The sequence below is a fragment of the Rhipicephalus sanguineus genome, chromosome 2 (assembly GCF_013339695.2).
Source record: "Rhipicephalus sanguineus isolate Rsan-2018 chromosome 2, BIME_Rsan_1.4, whole genome shotgun sequence".
In the NCBI taxonomy this organism is placed as follows: Eukaryota; Metazoa; Arthropoda; class Arachnida; order Ixodida; family Ixodidae; genus Rhipicephalus; species Rhipicephalus sanguineus.
In genome coordinates, this window is record NC_051177.1 from 162,627,498 (window position 1) to 162,643,142 (window position 15,645).

The following is a 15,645-nucleotide window of genomic DNA, read 5'->3' on the forward strand; positions in this document are numbered from 1 at the left end:
GAGGCTTTATTAGTCAGAAGTGCCATGAACATCAAAAAAAGTAGCGACACCACCTCGAAGTTCTCGCTCCAGCATTTTTAAGACGTCATAGGTTTTGCAGACACCTACTATAGGGCCTAGTTAATTGCTTAGTGCTAAAAATGGACAACAAGGTATTATGAAGATGACTAAATCTGAAACGGTAGCATGGTGAAAACTCTATTGAGCGAATGTAGCTCGAATACAAGAAAAACTTAAATACTTTTGTTTAGACCAAGGACGTCAATAGGACGTTTTGGCGCTGGAGTTCTGCCTCGAAATTAAAGAAATGTAATTGTGACCTTTGTTTTGTCTAGCAATTATGAATCTAATATAAAGTAAGGAAAAGTTTTCAAAAGGGATTTTTGCCTATTAGGTTCAATAATTGTTTGATTTTGTGCCCCTTTAAGTAGGATACTTTCTGGTCATTCGTGACAAAAATGAATACTACACATAGCTAATGTGATAAGTAAGAAAACGCATATGAGAACGAGCCAATTTAGGCATGCCAGCAGAAGTATGCTTACGTCTTATTCTTGATTACATCATAAATTTTTCACCGCTGGAATATAAGCTGTGATAATAGACATGTTAAAATGGCGCACGTTTTCCAAGAATCATATAACTGAATAAAACTCAATATTTCACAGTGGGTCGCATAACACTTGTTGGGTTCTCTTTCCTGAAACAGACACAACCTGATGTATTTATTTTCTGTAGATGCGTGCGATATATATCAAGGTGTTACGTAGGAAAGTGTGTTAAGAAACTGACAATGCAGCTATTGCGACTCAAAGTTTCAAACAATCCGAAGCGCCTTAACGGTTCTTTACAAGTTAACCACATGCATGTTTTCTTGCCTGCAACAAACTTTACTGATTGTAATCTGCCTCCACAAACACAGTGCTGTTGATTAGTGCATGCAAAAAAAGGCATCCGTAATTACTCGCTGCTGTCTCTGAGTATATACATAATTGATGATGTGATCTGCTGTCCCTACTGGGGACACATTTCTTTTGTAGGGTTGTCCTTCTTCGACATTTTAGACGTATACTGAGCCAGTCAGAGGTAAGGTGCTATGCAAAATGTTTGTAGAACGTTACTGTATTCCAGACTATGCCATCGAGGTGTAGCTTTGATTGGTCTAGAGCGTCGTGACGCCACTTCTGATTCGCTCAAATTTCCGTCATTATAGATTCCGTCAATATGATGGAATTCACGATGTTCAGATTATCACCAGGACTTGTGTTCTAATCTTGGTGAATGAAAAAAGAATCCATGAAATAAAAAGCAATACAGAAAGCAAGCACAATGAAAAAAGAATCCGTGAAATAAAAAGCAATACAGAAAGCAAGCACATAGAAGGGCTGCCAAATATATAAAGAAAAGCGCGATATTGTCGGCGATTTATAAAGGAGGCAAATAGAAATATATATAAACAGAATATTACTGCGCAGCCTGTACCGACATAAAGCACGGTTCTCACGTTCAGACCCGCATTTTGTTCTTTGCCGTGCACCCGAAAATGCTTCCGAAACTGCGCCTGCAAATAAACACAAGTACTGGCGCTGATAGTACCGATTGAGTCCATACTTTCGGACATGAGTTCCGAATTCTTTTCCGATGGCATGACACAGCATTTCAGTCTACTATTTCCTTTTCTTCACGCAGAATCGTATGCCTTTCATGTGAATCGCAAAAAGAAGACGCATTGAAGCAATAGCAAATGGACGCATTTTTCTCGTCCACAACAGTAAACAATAGGCTCCAGAAAAGCTTGATGTTTTTGGGAACAACGGCTGTCTATAAAGTAATGGAAAAGGAAATGGGGTTGCTTTATACACAGCACCATGTTTGACGTCTTCATCCCAGGTCAGTGGGCATGGGCTGAAGATTGCATTTGCGAGTGCTTCATGCCGCTTGAGTTACGTCGGCGAAAAGCTGGTGGAGATAGAAAATTTCAAAAAAATATTTCTCAAGTTAGAAAAATAATACCCTTTTGCAACTTTGTCTATGATGAGCGAATACATGGAGCTTTGAAATGAAGTATAGTGCATTTTTTGAGTCGGACCACCAAGGCAAGTTTTTTGGCGATGAATACAGAGCTTTTCTCAAGAAAAGTGAAATTCGCAATTTTTTTTCAGACGATTTGCTACACCTTCAGCGACTAAATTATTTTTCTTTTGTAGTATGCTAAACACAGGCTTCCAGTATATAATTAATTTCTACCCTTTGAGTTTGCCTTGTTCCTGGAAAAAAATATCAAACTTTGCAACTTTATTCAATCTTGCTCGTGCGAAAAGCCCTCGAAGAATCAATATAGATAAATAAGTCATTATTTTTCCAGTTACATGACTTCATTAGCTTGCCGGAAATACCATTTTATTCAGTGCATCCTATGAACGCCGTTTTAAAAAAAAAATTGTTGTTTGGTGCCCTTTAGCTCAGTCGGCGCAAAACTACGGATTCTCACAAAGAGGCGGGAAAATTTTTGGCAACAGAAATAAACGAGCAGAACGAGTTTTGAACTGCAAGAAAAACGTGGAAATTTTTTGAGCCATATTTGTGATGGTTGGAAAAACGCTGGGCGCTGGGTGATTTGGCATGGAATGACCCATATATATATATATATATATATATATATATATATATATATATATATATATATATATATATATATATATATATATGTGTGTGTGTGTGTGTGTGTGTGTGTGTGTGTGTGTGTGTGTGTGTGTGTGTGTCTGTGTGTGTGTGTGTGTGTGTGTCGAGAACAATCATGTGTGGGCCGCGCCGCAAGCGAAAGGTGCGCGGGCCGCGTTTTTGAGACCGTCGTTTAGAAAAACGTGGTGAAATCTTTCTGACCCCCATAAAATAAAGCATTCATGAAGCAGCAAGCCTTTTTTTTTTAAGATACGTATTCAGTAGTGGAGTTACTGTGTTCAAGAAAAGAGAAGTGTCGAAACTACAATGGTAACGTGCACGTTTCACACATATTGACACATATTCTGTTCTGCCTTTGTTTTCATGCAGGGCAGATGTTGTTCAGGGCAGATGTTGCTCAATGTGAAATTAATCATATTAACTTATTTTTCTTAACAAGACCAATAAACTGATAAAAAAGACGTAAAAGTAATGTTGTCCTCTCCAGAAAAGGAACATTTCATTTCACGCACTCAGTCCTTATAACAATATAGCGTATCATTCGAGTAGAACACGCTGCGTGAGGAGCCTTCTTTGTGCATGAAAAAAAAACAAGACATGGTTGATGCTTGTATTATAGAAATCGGTACAACACGAAAGCGAAACTTGTCCTCGCAAAAGTAGTTGAATGTGTATTACACATTGATATACGGGTGTTTGTACAATGCCTATTGGCATTCGGCAGCTATAGCACCATTCGATGTGGACCCGCCCACATGGACGCCTGGTAGAACATCTCCATTCCGACAACTAACGTTCACGAACATGATTAACCCTTTGTGGTAGATGTTGTAGTTAACGTACATTTGGGCACATCCTATGGTGAATCCCGCGCAATGATGGCTTCTAAATGCACACAATCGACACTAACTCGACATGCACACTTTCAAAGCGTCGTCATTCAAGGAGAAAAACGGCGAGGTCTGCACTCCCTAGTAGCTGGGGCCAGTGCACTCGAAGCTGTAGGTGGTGAATAAACGCCGTTAGTCCATTTGGAATAAGCCCTACGCTGGCGAGGAGGCGTCACACCCTGACGCGAACGGCGAATCGCGTAACTGCGTCGTCCCGGAATCTAATCATTGTACAGGCCGCATTTCACCGACCATAGAGTTTTTTAGAATACCTCAGCGAAAGTCTCCGCCGCGCTGAGACTACCGAAACTCTCGTAGTCGGTGCTTGCTAGTGTCATTATGCATTACTCGTGCCGTCCGGCAACGCGCCTGCTAGGCTTGCTCAGGGCGATCCACTCGCACAGAGAAAGCGTATTCAGAGAAAGCGGTGTGAAAGCCAGAAAAGCGTCGGTTATTAGGAGCGAAGCTCCTTCGGCCGGAACCCCGCCGTCGCCGTCGAAGCTCCCTTCGCTTAAGCATCGCTTTGAATTGCAGTGGCCGGTTATATCAGAGGAAATATTTAGGCCTTGAGCAGTTTGGTTCTAGCGAAATTCGAGGCTAAATTCGAGGCAGAAATTCGAGAAATTCGAGGCTAAAAGAAATAAGCTCAGTGCACAACTGCTTGTAATGGTCGTCTTCCTTTCACCACTTTCATCGTGGATTGTGAAATGCCGACCATCATTCTAGCACACTACGGGCGGTTTGACGAAAGAAGCAACAAACGCTCTCCCCACCCGGCGCCGGCCCAAAAAACAATAAAACGCTGAGCGCGCCGAACGCCGCGTGCAGTATTCCGTCGCCACTGTCGAAGCTCTCCGCCGCATCACCGCTCGCACCCCTCTCCCACCTGTCTCCCTGCGCTGCGCACGCCACAAACTTACTCGCTCAGTAGTTCCCGCCACCGAGCGCAGCAGACGCTCTCCCCACCCCCTCCACACCCTACCGCCTTCATGAAAGCCAGCGGCGAGATCACGCGCATAGTCGTTTGCGTCTCATCTCAAAGGAGCTTCGCTCATAGGTTTTATTCGTACGCGGAACAACTGCTAGTTTTTAAACGATGACCTTCTTTACTGAGCTTGGCCTAAGGTTGCCGTCCCACGGAATGTTAAAGATTTTACAGAAAGCTCACACCACGGGCGGGCTGGAAAGGCGACGGGAAACGCGACGCGCGTCGTGTCTCCCCTGTAGCCTGGCCGTGACTCCTCACGGTTCGAGCAGGCAACGCATTGTGACAACCAGGCGAGCGTGGTAGTGCTATTGTTTAACATGGATGGATGCTACGAGTGAGGATTGGGCTGAAGGTGCCACCTCGCGGTGGTGGCTTTTGAAAACGCGCTGACTAGGACGGCCGTAGCAACGGTATAGTGGCGCCTTGGCAGAGCTAATCGCGGAGGCCATGCATCACTTCACTGTACCGCTCCCAGGCGGCGACACCTTCCCGCGAACCGAGACCACTGTGAGATTAAAGTGTGAAAGATAAAAAGCGCGTTCGTGAAGCCTCCTGCATGTGTGAGCGCGACGCACTGGTTAGAGCGTCTGTCACTTATCGTCGCGGCCCGAGAGGTCGTGGGCTCGACTCATGTTCACAGAACCTTCTTTCTTTTTTATTTTATTTCTTTGTCATCTGATCCTGTGGATTTGCTGACGTTTAGGCATCAGTGTCAGAGGCGTGTCGAAACGGGACATCAGAACTTAAAACAAGCGCGCAGAGCATTTTCCGAAGAAATCCCACGCGTCCTACACATCCTCCATCTACTTTCCCACAACATCAGCAGCAAAACAACATTTCAATATTTGCAGATTCAGTTCCTACCAAAGTAGACTTACTTAATTTGCTGTATGCGGTTTAGAGCGCAATGATAACGAAAATTTATTTAAACTCTATGAAAACACGCCCCTTTCTTTATCAACATTTTCAGGGAGCAATACCACTGAATGTGCTTTCGTTATCTATTTTCGACTTGTTTTAATGAATAATCAAATTTCCTAATAGTGATGTCGCGAAGGGTAACTGACAGGCTAGCGATTCAGTGAAAAAGTCACCAGATTGATCCATAAAAACATAAATCGCCGGGGTTGATGTGCCGTGCATTCGTGAATGCCGGAAATGGGCGTATTTTGTATACGCAGCGTTCCGACTTCCTTAGTGAAGAACAGGTGCGTACGTGCCTGAATGGGTGTTACGAGTCAAGTATGTTGTTGCTTGTCAATAAAGTATAAGGTGCGACTTTTATTTCCATTTCGTCCGATGTTTATAGAGCTGTGCAGCAGCCGCGTTTTAATTTATTTCGTCATTTCTGATCTTGTTTCAGAAGATCAATGAAGTCACAGCGCAGAAATGTAGACGAAAGGCGCCTGCCAGAGAAAAGCTCTTCCTTCTGCGAAAGTTTAATACCATTACTGTCACAGAAGATTAAACAGATGTCGCGGTCGTTTTTCCTTGATATATAGGCGGCACACGTATACTCGCCGCAGTATATTGAGAATTCCGGAGCTTCGGTGCTGCGCAATTCACCAGAAACCGGTAGTCGCCCGACGTCGTTGCAGAAATAAAGGAAAACACGGTGCGGCACAAGCGATTCAATCTCGCTGCTGCTGGATGACAGCAGGCCAGAGCTCTTGCTCTCCTTTTTTTGTGATTTGATTACACACGATCAACCGCTACGTTTCCTTTTTGTGGCTGTGCGGGAAAATACCAGAAACTAATGCGGGAAAATACCAGAACGCAGGCAGTGTCACGGACGTGTTTCTCACCCGAACATTTTATTCTAGCTTCAAAGCATTTTCTTTAGAAAAGCGATTTCCGCGAATGAACAAACAGGGGCCCTCTGGGTACACCTTACAAGCTCTTCAGACACCATCCGGAAAATATCTTTGGTATACTTTAGAAAAAAAAACGCGTGATTTCGACACAGTACAGAAAAATTCTGTACGCTGCTTTTAAAATAAATAAAAAAGGCAGCCACCTATATACTGACTCTCACAATTTGAAGCACTTCTGTAAATGCGTTGTAATGTTGGCAAGCTTTAACGTTCCTTGCAGGTGTAAATGAAAAGGTACGCCAGAAAGATTTCTTGCCCGAATGTCGGCGTTTCGTATTCTTCAGGCATTTGCACTATTGTGGTCTTGGAACCGAGATAAAAAGAAGGGCGCTTTCACCATAAAGGTAAGACTCAAATTATCTTGCTCAAGTAAGGATGCCCACCTGTGCCTTCATTATGCCAACATATGAATATCAGTGCCGCATGCTTCATGAAAACGTTAAGGAGGGAATGATTCAGCATGTCGTAGCACATCTAAACCTGACGATAAATATCATGACGAGAAATATTGCAATGGGAAGGTAAGACACGAATTTTGCCTTTGCGACTGGATCGGGAATTCAGTCATGCATTCATAGAAGTCCACTGGTCTGAAGGCATTCAGTTTAAAATGCTGCCACTTTTGCCTAGCCTTGGTGTATGAATGCTATAAGGCCCAGCACGAAGTCAATTGAACAACGTGTAGCTTGCACTTGTTGGCTATTAAAAGTACAGTGGAACGACAATTACGCAATATAAAGTCAGGCTTGTGTTTACTGATGTGACTGCAAAGCCGCCTTCAATATCGTCCTTACAGTTTCATTCATACAGGCACAACTCAGCACATTTGTGAGAAATTGTCGGGGCGGCCGCAATAGCACCCGCATATCGAAACCCTTCAAATGGCGCATCGGTATTGTGAAAAAAAGCTGACCTTCCTAGGAAGGCAGAAAAGTACGTTAGTTTGAAAATACGCATACATAAAATACCAGCGCGAATACGACGGATACTCACAGATCCAGCACAGAAAAAAACACACAGGACGAGCGCTGTCTGAGAACTGAAATTTATTGAAAAATGCTGAACTCACGAAAAACCAGCACCATGCGTGCGCTGTTTTAGGTCACGTGGAAATACTTTCTAAGCATGCGTACCTCGCAACCTAGCATACAGAGAGATGGTTCAGAAACACAATCTTCACACATCATTTTGATGAAGAAGGCTTCCGCGCTGGTCTCGCGCTCATATGCATAATTTCCTAGGAACCACCGCTAAGGAACAATAGCGGCAAGAGATAACTCTGCGAACAAATATATTGGCGCAACAACGAGAAAAGCAGGTTGTGTGCATTTATTACTGTCGTTTTTTGGCATTGTTTCATCATACAAAATCTCGTTCTTGCGTAAAATAAACCTGTGCTGAAAATAGAACACTACGCGTGTGTTTTTTTTTTGTGTGAATTTCCTCGTTCTCGCAAGTTTTCTGCGCCCTTTCTCTGCACGGTGAAAATACATTACGCAACGCTTTGCCGGAAATCGTGGGAGGCGTTCTCGAAACAAAAAGAAAGTCAGTTTCACCGCAAGAGTAAAGCAACGAATGCTATAGCAAAAAATGGGAAAGGTACGCGAAGTAACCCTAACAGCTAACTGTTCTGGATCTGATCTCGCATAACTTTACAAAACGCTGGTTAAGCGAATACGCCCGCTCCATGGAGCGAAGCGACGTTTGTGCTGTCTACTGACAGTACAAAATACGAGCCGTCTACTGATGTCTCTCGAGATAGCGTGCGCGCCAGCGCTCGAAATTACACCCTTGTGATCAAAGTTTGCGGTTGCTGCTCCTGCAAATCAAAGCACGGACGCCCTCCGGCTCCCATGCGCCGCGACTAAACACGTCGAGGAGTTGCCGTTAAAGCGCACCCTTGGGCCCTTTGCGCCGTATTGCGGATGGTAGTGAACAAGCCTCTGCCATGCTAAAGCACCTCCCAGATGTACTTACCACCAATGGTAACTGGTAAATAGTTGGGTAACTAGCTTGGCGAAGCTCACCGATAGTATGCTGCATGATGTACGCGTGGTGGCAGAGTGGCTTAATAGCGCATGGCAACGTTAAGCGAGGGGTCGCAGGGGCCACGCCCTCTCCTGAGCTTCAGAAAAAAATGCTTCTTAACTGTTGTTTTGTGTGTTTTACATACATATAGACACATATACGTATACGGAACAACACGGCGACGCCGACGGCAAACACCCGCCGGGAGTGTCCATATTATTGATATCACTATACAAATATCTCGTTTGAGCAACGACTGTTGGCATGCAGAATAGAAATACTTTCTGTGTAAAACATCGTGTGCATCTATATATATATTGAAGGTATTCTCATAGATACAGCACACTTCTCATGTGTATTCCTGCGGGGTCTTACTTAAACTACTGTGGGGAACTTATAAAGAGACAGTAAAATTCGGAGCACACCTTTATCTCATATGATGTTCGAAAAATCGGAAGTCTGCTTGATGTTCGCCCTCATAACTGGAACGCGATAACTCAATCGGTACCCGTTCGCATCGCCTTATCACTTGTTTGCCAGGCTTAGCTTCTCGGCGGGCCCCTCAACCACGCCACAAAGTAAGGGGCGTTTGTGCGTCTAAAATTTCCCGTTTAAAAACTATACTAGAATTTCTATTGCGAGTACAGTTACTTAGTACGCACTACACTATAATTCACGGAAATCACATGCTTGAAAAATAGCAAAACATAGAATGTTAGCAATCACAACAAATTTCCCGTTCTATTGTGTCTTATTCTCACTTCGTTTTCCCATCGCCTTACTAAATTATACAATACAAGGGTATGGTAATTTTTCCCTCTCCCCTCCTCCTTTCCTTCGTTCTCACACTCACAACACTCCTTCTCACCACCATCCAAAGCACTCCTCCTCACCCCCTTGAATTACAGCACTATGCATAGCTATGCCATGCTAGGAGCTGCTTGGTAGATAGATGTACCCGCTTTCTGTGGCGCTTACGCGTCGAGTTTTCATTCTGCGACACCGGCCTTACTTCCAGCCTTAATATCTTCTGCTGTTAATGCAACAGATATTAAGAAATCTGTCATAGAGAGACCAATAGGTGATGAACCGCAATGCTGATACCCCAATTCTTTAGAGTGATAGCTCTATTCATACCGGTGCAAACTCGGAACACAACCTTGTGTATGCACTTGAATTGCAGCCAACGCCAATTTCCTTCTCTTCCTCTTCGCACGTGTGTCGTCATAGCAACGGACATGCGCAGTGTCAGTTTGTTCTCCTCTCTCGCTCACCCCTCTTCCTCAGTCGGCAAGAGCCGCAAGTGCGCGCAACCGGCCAACTCCACTCTTGTTACGGAACCCCCGCAACGGAAATACGAAGACGAATGTGGACAGCGTGCCGCTTCCTGCCGCGCGGGGTTGCCGACGGGACACCTCCGCGGTATGCTTTAATTGGTAGTTGTATGCTATCGCTCGACAAACTCGGTTTAACCAGGTTCAAACGCGGTATTTTATATTTATTGCTTCGAGGTTCCAAGAAAGACAGTTCTTCTTCTCTTTAGAAGGAACGCGAAATAGTTCCAGAAACATTATCAGGTTCCGTTTTTTCTCACCATTACTATAGCTTATATCCTGACCTAATGACGCGTTGTTATTAGGGCTGCTAGTCACAAAATTATTCCTCGCCGTTAAATCTTCTCGACTCCCACCATTACCCTGCCACGCATTAGTAGCGACGCCAGGCACATTTTACCGAACCGCATGCCGTTTCTTTATTTTCTCGTGCTGTATCGCAGTCTTGCTAGCGAAGGAAATTAAACGAGCAAGGCAGGGAAAAGCGGTCATTGCGAAGATTCCGACTCGAGGATTTCTATTTCTAAGCGAAAGAATTCCTTCCCGGCACCATTTAGGTGTTCGTTGTTGAAACTTGTTCATTTTTCGAGAAGGGCCTCTCGATGAAGTCGTTCAACGCGAAACTGGTGGGTTCGAAGAAACGACGTTCGTGAAACTTCAGTGGTAAGGAAGCGTAGCTTTTCTTTTTTTTCTCTCCCTCTACAAACGTGCTGATGAAAGCGCCGTCAAAAAGTCGGGGGGCGAACATTACTGATAAGTGTGCCTTGGAGGTGAGACATTTTAATTGCCGTTCGAGTAGGCACGGGTTGAAATTTCTCCTGCCTAGCTTCGAACAGTCACAGAAATGTCATCGAACTAATGAAAGAGACAGAGACAGAGAGAGATGCTCTCTGCGTGCCGTAGTTGCGACGCTTTCTGTATCCCATAGGTATTCTGAGTAAAGGATGACTTTTTGAAAGGGCTGGAACCTACCGACTCTTACGGTACTCGTATCGAAGAGAACGTCAATGAATAGAACGTCCAACGCCCATGATATTATGATGAATCAATGTGCTTTTCGTTTAAAGAAAGGCAATTTTTGATCTTGCATAAATATTGGAATATGCAATTCTGTTGAAAATACTTATTGCACGCTTACAGCAATGGACATGTTCGTGTACGTAAGTAAGGGTATACACAGCCTGTCGACTGAGAGATGAGCAGAGAAAGGAGGTCAGTTGCCGTGTTTTTTTTTTGTTTTTTTTTGCAAAAGCCGCGCTTCAAGTCGTCATATATGACTTTACGTTGGGCATGGGTTCGTAAAGCAAGATTTGTTTATTTATTTATTTATTTACCATTCAGTACCCACAGCGCACGTCGCAGCGATGGCGTAGTGGGTAGAACATCAGCTTCGCATGCAACAGGTCCGTGGTTCGAATCCCGGTGCCGAACAATTCCCAACCGGATTAAAAAAAAAATCCGCGTGATGATGGAATTGTGTAAAAGGCCTGGGGTGCAGCCTCACTGGCGACCACAGCCAGCAATGCACTCCCTCACCAGAGCAGGATTGGCCACCCTGGTGTAGTACTTGGCCACTACCCCCCACATGATTACACCAATTAACCCTCGGCCCTCAGTCCCCAGCGGCTGCGAAGCAACTGACCAAGGCGGCGGTCAGACCTGCGACGCAGCAGAGGGTGCTAAGAATCTCTGGGTCCGGACAGGCCGCCATTGGAATCTGAACTTGGCTACATATAACGCTAGAACTTTATCTAGTGAGGCGAGTCTAGCTGTACTATTCGAGGAATTAGAGGGTGTTAAACGGGATGTAATAGGGCTCAGTGAGGTTAGGAGACCACAGGAGGCTTATACAGTGCTGAAGAACGGACACGTCCTATGCTATCGTGGCTTAGCTGACAGAAGAGAACTAGGAGTGGGGTTCCTTATTCATAAAAATATAGCTGGCAATATAGAGGAATATTATAGCATTAATGAGAGGGTTTTATGTATCGTGATTAAGTTTAATAAGAGGTACAGGATGAAGGTGATACAGGCCTACGCGCCTACATCGAGCCATGATGATCAACTGGTTGAACGCTTCTACGAAGACGTAGAATCAGCAATGAGTAGGGTAAAGACACAGTATACTGTACTGATGGGCGACTTTAATGCAAAAGTAGGCAAGAAGCAGGCTGGAGATCATGCAGTTGGGGAATATGGCATCGGCTCTAGAAATGCCAGAGGGGAGTTACTAGTAGAGTTCGCAGAACGCAATAATTTACGGATCTTGAATACCTTCTACACAAAACGGACTACTCGTAAGTGGACGTGGAGGAGTCCTAATGGCGAAACTAAAAATGAAATAGACTTCATAATTTGCGACCACCCGGGCATTATACAGGATGTGGAAGTAGTTAACAAGATCCGATGCAGTGATCATAGAATGGTAAGATCTAGAATTCAACTAGACGTGAGGAAGGAACGGCAGAAACTGATACGCAAGAAGCCGATTAATTAACTAGCTCTTCGAGGGAAAGTACAGGAATTCAGAGTTTCACTTCAGAATAGGTACGCGGCTTTAACCGAGGAAACCGACCTTAGCGTTGACGCATGTATGATAATCTGACTAGTATCATTAAGGAGTGTGCAGTGGAAGTCGGGGGTACAGTCGTTAAACAGGACACTGGTAAGCTATCCCAAGAGACGAAAAACCTCATTAAGAAACGTCAAGCTATGAAAGCCTCAAATGCAACAGACAAAATAGAGCTGGCGGAGCTTTCGAAGTTGATCAATAGGCGTAAAGTAGCCGACATAGGAAAGTATAATATGGAGAGAATTGAGCATGCTCTAAAGAACGGAAGAAGCCTCAAAGCTACGAAGACAAAACTGTGCATAGGCAAAAATCAGATGTATGCATTAAGGGACAAGGATGGCAAGGTCACAACCAATATGGATAGAATAGTTGAGGTAGCGGAAGAGTTCTACAGAGATCTGTACAGCAGCCGAGACAGTCAGGATGATAATGTAAGAAGCAGTAATATCCCAGAGGAATATGACATCCCACCAGTATTAACAGGAGAAGTAAAGAAAGCCCTAAATGGAATGCAAAGAGGCAAAGCCGCTGGTGAGGATCAGGTAACATCAGACCTGTTGAAAGACGGTGGATAGATTATGTTAGAGAAACTGGCCACCCTGTATACGAAGTGTCTCTCGACAGGGAGGATACCAGAATCTTGGAAGAATGCCAACATCATCTTGATCCATAAGAAAGGGGACGTCAAGGACCTGAAAAATTACAGGCACATCAGCTTACTGTCCGTTGTCTACAAGCTATTCACAAAATTGCTAACAGAATTAACACGACATTAGAGTTTAATCAACCAAGGGACTAGGCAGGATTTCGTACAGGCTTCTCAACAATAGACCATATTCATACTATCAATCAGTTGATAGAGAAATGCGCGGAATACAACCAACCCCTATACATAGCCTTCATAGATTACGAGAAGGCATTTGATTCGGTGGAGACATCAGCAGTCATGCAAGCACTGCGGAATCAGGGCATCGACGAAGCCTATATAAACATAATGGAAGACATCTACAGCGCATCCACAGCCACTATAGTCCTTCATAAAGAAAGCGACAGAATCCCAATAAAGAAGGGCGTACGACAGGGAGACACAATCTCTCCAATGCTATTCACCGCGTGTTTACAGGAGGTTTTCAGGGCCCTAGATTGGGAAGAATTAGGGATAAGAGTTAATGGAGAGTATCTCAGTAACCTGCGATTCGCTGATGACATTGCATTGATGAGTAACGCGGGAGACTAATTACAGCTCATGATTACTGAACTGGATACGGAAAGTAGAAGAGTAGGTCTGAAAATTAATATGCATAAACCTAAAGTAATGTGGAACAATCTTGGCAGAGAACAGCGCTTTGCGATAGGTGGCGAGACGCTGGAAGTTGTAAAGGAGTACGTCTACTTAGGACAGGTAGTAACCGCGGAGCCGAACCATGAGAGTGAAATAACTAGAAGAATAAGGATGGGATGGGGCTCATTCGGCAAGCACTATCAAATCATGAAAGGTAGTCTACCACTATCTCTCAAGAGGAAGGTATATAACAGCTGCATCTTACCGGTACTTACCTCCGGAGCAGAAACCTGGAGACTTACAAAGAGGGTTCAACTTAAATTGAGGACGACGCAGCGAGCGATGGAAAGGAAAATTATAGGTGTAACCTTAAGAGACAGGAAGAGAGCAGAGTGGGTCAGGAAACAAACGGGGGTTAAGGATATCATAGTTGAAATTAAGAAGAAGAAATGGATATGGGCCGGCCACGTAGCACGTCGGCAGGATAACCGGTGGTCATTAAGGGTAACTGACTGGATTCCAAGAGAGGGCAAACGCGTGAGGGGAAGACAGAAAATTAGGTGGGTAGATGAGATTAAGAAGTTTGTAGGTATAACGTGGCAACAGAAAGCACAGGACCGGGTTGATTGGCGGAACATGGGAGAGGCCTTTGCCCTGCAGTGGGCGTAGACAGGCTGATGATGATGATGATGATGATGACCCACAGCGCCAAAACGCATTACAGGGAGGGGAGGGGCTTGCAATCAGTTTGAAAAACTTTCTTTTTCTGCGCAACGCATGAGCCAAGAGAAACGAAACGGTGAGCACATGTATAGTCAGAGTGCGCACTCTTGAAGACTGGCAAGCTATACATAGGCAATACAGCAACAGGGCCAAAGAAACGGGATATTGGAGTCAACTAAACAAGGCCCAACATCATCGGGCAGGAGGGGGAGATGGGTACAATCAGTTTCAAACGGTGAAAAACAGTGTCTGCATAACGTGTGAGGCAAGAAAAAGCAAACGATAGCCACAACAGCAGCCACGGCAGTTTCAAAACTACATGAGGTATGTCAAAGGAAATGTCAAAAAAAAGGAAATGTCAAAGAAGCGGCAAAGTTCAGTCACTTCAACAGGGCAAAACATACGTCATTTAACAAGAAGTTGGCTACAGCTGCAGGTAACCAATTCCTGTCTTGAGGGGTTTCCGGAACAAAAGATTTGTTAAGCAGTTCTGTCCTGCACCGAACTTCTCGTGCCTTTAGCTCATGATTCACGCGTTGTGACCGGTAACAGGGCCGCATTATGTACATGTTCCTTTGTATATTAATCGTGCCGTGGTATATGGAATGGAGAAGCTTCAGACACAGCTTTCAGTCCCTTACTTCAAAAGTATCCCATTTAAACTCTTCATTGGCTCTCGAAGCACTGAAATGTACCGTGTGTCGATGTACCCCTTATGCACCCTTCACTGATTCGATGGAGGTCATGCTGAATAATGCTGGCATAGTCCATGCTGCATGTCAGCCTACAAATCCCGCAAATATGAGCAAACAGCCTCAACTGCCAAGTCAAATGTTTGCCAATATCACTTATGGGCCTATACTGCCATAGAGGCAGCAAAGGCCGCAGGACGAGGCCCTGAGAAGCACCAGTCTTGCAGGCGCGACTGAACCCCTTTTACAACTACGAACTTCCGGCGCACGGTGAAATATTTCCTAATTCACGAGGCAACTTTCGGATGAATTTTACATTGAAGCATTTTTTTCGACGAGCAATTACGGGGTACCGTTCGAAGGCTTTCCTGATATCGAGAAAGATGCATTCAAGCGAAAGCCGTTTATCTAAAACAGAAGCAATATCGTTTGTGAAGTATAACAATGGTGTAGCACAGAAAAACCCTTTACGAAATCCCTGTTGGCATCACGTAAGCGCGGAATTAGAATTCAGGTGACCTACAATGTTAGTGAATAGAATATGCTCCATATTTTACATGCAACGAATGTCACTGTTTCC